Below are 6,348 nucleotides of genomic sequence, written 5' to 3'. Positions count from 1 at the left end.
GTGAATGGATTAAGTGCTCCAACCAAAAGACATAAATTGGATGAATGGATACAAAAACAAGACCCATATATATGCTCTCTACAGGAGACCCACTTTAGACCTAGGAAGAAACATAGACTGAAAGTGAGGACATGGAAAAAGATATCCCATGCAAATGGAAATCAAAAGAAAGCTGGAGTAGCAATTCTTATATCAGACAAAATAGACTTTAAAATAAAGACTATTACAAAAGACAAAGAAGGACACAACATAATGATCAAGAGATCAATCCAAGGAGAAGATATAACAATTGTAAATATTTATGCACCCAACATAGGAGCACAAAAATACATAAGGCAAATGCTAACAGCCATAAAAGGGGAAATCGACAGTACCATAATCATAGTAGGAGACTTTAACACCCCACTTTCACCAGTGGATAGATCATCCAAAATCAAAATAAATAAGGAAACACAAGCTTTAAATGATACATTAAACAAGGTGGACTTAATTGATATTTATAGGACAATCCATCCAAAAACAAGAGAATACACTTTCTGCTCAAGTGCTCATGGAACATTCTCCAGGAGGGATTATATCTTGGGTCACAAATCAGCCTTGGTAAATTTAAGAAAATTGAAATCTTGTGAAGTATCTTTTCTGACAACGATGTTATGAGACTAGATATTAATTAAAGGAAAAAGTCTGTAAAAAATACAAACACTTGGAGGCTAAACAATACACTATGTAATAACGAAGAGATCACTGAAGAAATCAAAGAGGAAATCAAAAAATACCTAGAAACAAATGACAATGAAAACATGATGACCCAAAACCTATGGGATGCAGCAAAAGCAGTTCTAAGAGGAAGTTTGTAGCAATACAATCCCACCTCAAGAAACAAGAAACATCTCAAATAAACAACATAACCTTACACCTAAAGCAATTAGAGAAAGAAGAACCCAAAATCCCCAAAGTTAACAGAGGGAAAGAAATCATAAAGAACAGATCAGAAATAAATGAAAAACAAATGAAGGAAAGGATCACAAAGATCAATAAAACTAAAAACTTTTTTTCTCATCAAGAAAAAAAGGGAGAAGACTCAAATCAATAGAACTGGAAATGAAAAAGGAGAAGTGACAACTAACACTGCAGAAATACAAAGGATCATGAGAGTTTACTACAAGCAACTATATGCCAATAAAATGGACAACCTGGAAGAAATGGACAAATTCTTAGAAAAGCACAACCTTCCAGGACCGAACCAGGAAGAAATAGAAAATATAAACAGACCAATCACAAGCACTAAAATTGAGACTGTGATTAAAAATCTTCCAACAAACAAAAGTCCAGGAGCAGATGGCTTCACAGGCGAATTCCATCAAACATTTAGAGAAGAGCTAACACCTATCCTTCTCAAACTCTTCCAAAATACAGCTGAGGGAGGAACACTCCCAAACTCGTTCTATGAGACCACCATCACCATGATACCAAAACCAGACAAAGATGTCACAAAGAACGAAAACTACAGGCTGATATCACAGATGAACATAAATGCAAACATCCTCAACCAAATACCAGCATACAGAATTCAACAGCACATTAAAAGGATCATACACCATGATCAAGTGGGGTTTATCCCAGAATGCAAGGAATCTTCAGTATATGCAAATCAAGCAATGTGATACACCATATTAACAAATTGAAGGAAAAAAACCATATGATCATCTCAATAGATGCAGAAAAAGCTTTTGACAGAGTTCAACACCCATATATGATAAAAACCCTTCAGAAAGTAGGCGTAGAGTGTACTTAGCTAAACGTAATAAAGGCCATATATGACAAACCCACAGCCAACATCATTCTCAATGGTGAAATACTAAAACAATTTCCACTAAGATCAGGAACAAGACAATGTTGCCCACTCTCACCACTATTATTCAACATAGTTTTGGAAGTTTTAGCAATCAGCAGAAAAAGAAATAAATGGAATTCAAATTGAAAAAGAAGGAGTAAAACTGTCACTGTTTGCAGATGACATGATACTATACATAGAGAATCCTAAAGACACTACAAGAAAACTACTAGAGCTAATCGATGAATTTGGTAGAGTAGCAGGATACAAAATTAATGCACAGAAATCTCTTGAATTTCCATACACTAATCATGAAAAATCTGAAATAGAAATTAAGGAAACACTCCCATTTACCATTGCAACAAAAAGAATAAAATACCTAGGAATAAACCTACCTAAGGAGACAAAAGACCTGTATGCAGAAAACTATAAGACACTGATGGAAGAAATTAAAGATGATACAAAGAGATGGAGAGATATACCATGTTCTTGGATTGGAAGAATCAACACTGTGAAAATGAGTATACCACCCAAAGCAATCTACAGATTCAATGCAATCCCTATCAAACTACAAATGGCAGTTTTCACAGAACTAGAGCAAAACATTTCACAATTTGTATGGAAACACAAAAGACCCTGAATAGCTAAAGCAATCTTGAGAAAGAAAAACAAAGCTGGAGGAAACAGCCTCCTGGTCTTCAGAGTATACTACAAAGCTACAGGAATCAAGACAGTATGGTACTGGCACAAAAACAGAAATATAGATCAATGGAACAAGATAGAAAGCCCATAGATAAACCCACACACATATGGTCACCTTATCTTTGATAAAGGAAGCAAGAATATACAGTGGAGAAAAGACAGCCTCTTCAATAAGTGGTGCTGGAAAGAATGAAATTAGAACACTCCCTAACACCATACAGAAAAATAAACTCAAAATGGATTAAAGACCTAAATGTAAGACCAGACACTATCAAACTCTTAGAGGAAAACATAGGCAGAACACTCTATGACATAAATCACAGCAAGATCCTTTTTGGCCCACCTCCTAGAGAAATGGAAATAAAAAACCAAAAATAAACAAATGGGACCTAATAAAACCTAAAAGCTTTTGCACAGCAGAGGAAACCATAAACAAGATGAAAAGACAACCCTCCGAATGGGCGCAAATATTTGCAAATGAAGCAACTGTCTAAGGATTAATCTCCAAAATTTACAAGCAGCTCAGGTAGCTCAAGATCAAAAAAACAAACAACCCGATCCAAAAATGAGCAGAAGACCTAAATAGACATTTGTCAACAGAAGATATACAGATTGCCAAGAAACACACAAAAGGATGTTCAACATCACTAATCATTAGAGAAATGCAAATCAAAACTACAATGAGGTATCACTTCACACCAGTCAGAATGGCCATCATGAAAAAATCTACAAACAATAAATGCTGGAGAGGATGAGGAGAAAAGGGAACCCTCTTGCACTGTTCGTGGAAATGTAAATTGATACAGCCACTATGGAGAACAGTATGGAGGTTCCTTAAAAAACTAAAAATAGAACTACCATATGACCTAGCATTCCCATTGCTGAGCATATACCCTGAGAAAACCATAATTCAAAAAGAGTCATGTACCACAATGTTCATTGCAGCTCTATTTTTGATAGCCAGGATATGGAATTAACCTAAGTGTCCATCAATAGATGACTGGATAAAGAAGATGTGGCACATATATACAATGGAATATTACTCAGCCATAAAAAAAACGAAATTGAGTTATTTGTAGTGAGGTGGATGGACCTAGAGTCTGTCATACAGAGTGAAGTAAGTCAGACAGAGAAAAATAAATACCATATGCTAACACATATATATGGAATCTAAAAAAAAAAAAAAAAAATGAAGACCCTCCGGGCAGGACAGGAATAAAGACGCAGATGTAGAGAAAGGACTTGAGGACATGGGGAGGGGGAACTGTTAGCTGGGAAGAAGTGAGTGACTAGCATTGACTTATATATACTACCAAATGTAAAATAGATAGCTAGTGGGAAGCAGCCGCATAGCACAGGGAGATCAGCTCAGTGCTTTATGACCACTTAGTGTGGTGACATAGGGAGGGTGGGAGGGAGATGCAAGAGACAGGAGATATGGGGATATATGTATACGTATAGCTGATACACTTTGTTATAAAGCAGAAGGTAACACACCATTGTAAAGCAATTATACTCCAGTAAAGATAAAAAAAACAAAGTTAAAAAAACAAACAAAACAATATTTTATGGGCAATGAGGCGGTACTTTACCCTTTCCTCAGTGTTTTTTACCTTCAGCTTTTTTTTTATTCTTCAGATGGTGATGCGTGGACCTGAGATTAAAGTACTATTATTTCAGAGCACTGAAGCAAAACCATGTAATGATGACTTCAGAAATCTGCAGTTTCAGCCAGCAATCTCTTTTTCATTAGCAATCTCAGTATTGTTGGGGCTAGAATCTTTCCCTACTTCAGATTGTTGGTTTGCTTGACACTTGAGAATGTTTTCAAGGATAAAACAAGGTTGGAGCTGGATCCATGTAAAGCCAGTCATGAAGCCCTTCTATGGAAAATTTCCATGAAAAGATCAGAAACAAATGTTTTTTGAAGAAAATTACAGTAAAAATAAAGTGAAGTTAATGCCATAGTAAGTCTATATTACTCACAAGCCAATGGATGAATTGATTCTATTAGTTGTTTGATTGTTTTGCTTTCTGCTCAGATAAAAACAGCTTCTTTAATATTTTATTGAAGCATAGTTGATTTACAATGTTGTTAATTTCTGCTGCACAGCAAAGTGATTCAGTTATACATATATAGTCACTCTTTTTAAAAATATTCTTTTCCTTTTTGGTTTATCACAGCATATTGAATATAGTTCCCTGTGCTATACAGTAGGACCTTGTTGTTTATCCATTCTATATATAATAGTTTGTGTTTGCTAACCCCAAACTCCCAATCCTTCTTCCTTCCACCCATCCTCCCCCTTGCCAACCACAAGTCTGTTCTCTATGTCTGTGAGTCTAAAATAGCTTAGTTTTTGTAGAAAGGATTCTGCTGCATAAACACTTTCAAGTGCAGGGATGAAGGAAGCCTCTTTGGTCCTTCTCTGAGGTGACCTAGTATCTGCTGAGATGCACTCCAGAGGATGGCTTGGTTGCTGCTGCTACTGAAATTGCAGGTATTGGTGCCTAAGAAAGTGGATCCTTTCCAAGTTGAACTGTGGGAATACAGACCACAAAAGTATGAGAGAACATTGGAGAAGGACAGTCATTGCTGCTTAGGGTCCATGGCAATCAGATAACCCTACTTAATTCCTGAGAGGAATATACATCCTTTCAGAAGATCTCAATATTTAGTAGGTGAGAATTTACTGTGCAGAAAGACTAAGGTGGCCCTCCACGATTTAGGTCTCCTGGAGTTCACAACCTTGTATAATCCTCTCCCCCTGAGTGAAAATGAGACCTGGGATTTGCTTCTAACCAATATGGTAAAAGTAATGAGATGTCACTCTCATGATTATGTTATGTTGGATAAGCCTCTGTCTTGCAAGCAGATTTGCTCTAGAGATGCTCCTTCGTGGCTTGATGAAGTAAATGGCCATGTTGGAAAACCCACATGGTAAAGATCTGCAGGTAACAGCTTCTAGGAGTTGAGGGCGTCCTCCAGTCAACAGCCAGCAAGAAACCGGGACTGTCTTCCTTGACAACCACAAGTAAATTAATTCTGCCAACATCTGACCGGAAGTGGATTCTTCCCCACTTGAGCTTCCAGATGAGATCACACCCTCACCCAACACCTTGAGTGCAGCCTTGTGAGATCCTGAGCAGAGGACCCAGTTAAGCTGTGCCTGGACTCCTGACCTACAGAAATTATGAGATAAGAAATGTGTGCTTTTTTAAGTCATTGGGTTTGTGGCAATTTGTCATGCAACAACAGAAAATTAATACATTCACATATTTTACCTACTGATCCATAAGCTTAATTGTAAGTTTAATAAGCAATTCTATTCTTAGATAACAGCGCTTAATGAGACCCATTACTTCTTTGAGTAAGCACCATAGCATTTCAGAATAAATAAGTAGATTCTGTTTTTTTTTTTTTCCCTATAATTTGTTAGTGGCCATGAAAAGGCTAAAGTAATGGGACATTGCTCTGTTCTAAATATGAAAGGGATGTTTGTATCAAACTGAACTAAAGGGGGATGCTGTAGGAAAAGAGTACAAGTTCATTGATGTCTTCCCATTTGTGGCCATTTCCTAACATTAATTGCACCTATGTTGATTACTGCTTGTTGGTTATTCAAATTTATTCTTTTTATTTGGTTATCTATAGGTGGATTCCAGCTGTTACCCAAAGGGGATTTCGGGAGGAAAAATAGGTCTAGAGCCAAGTTTAGGTGAACAACGGCAAAAGTTGTTAATGTCCTGTCATCCTGCAGAAAACAGAGACCATGAATTTGGGCAGCAGAGATAATCTGGTTAATACAGGA

The sequence above is a fragment of the Pseudorca crassidens genome, chromosome 5, assembly GCF_039906515.1.
Source record: "Pseudorca crassidens isolate mPseCra1 chromosome 5, mPseCra1.hap1, whole genome shotgun sequence".
NCBI lineage: Eukaryota > Metazoa > Chordata > Mammalia > Artiodactyla > Delphinidae > Pseudorca > Pseudorca crassidens.
Note: the sequence above shows the minus strand (reverse complement) of the source record.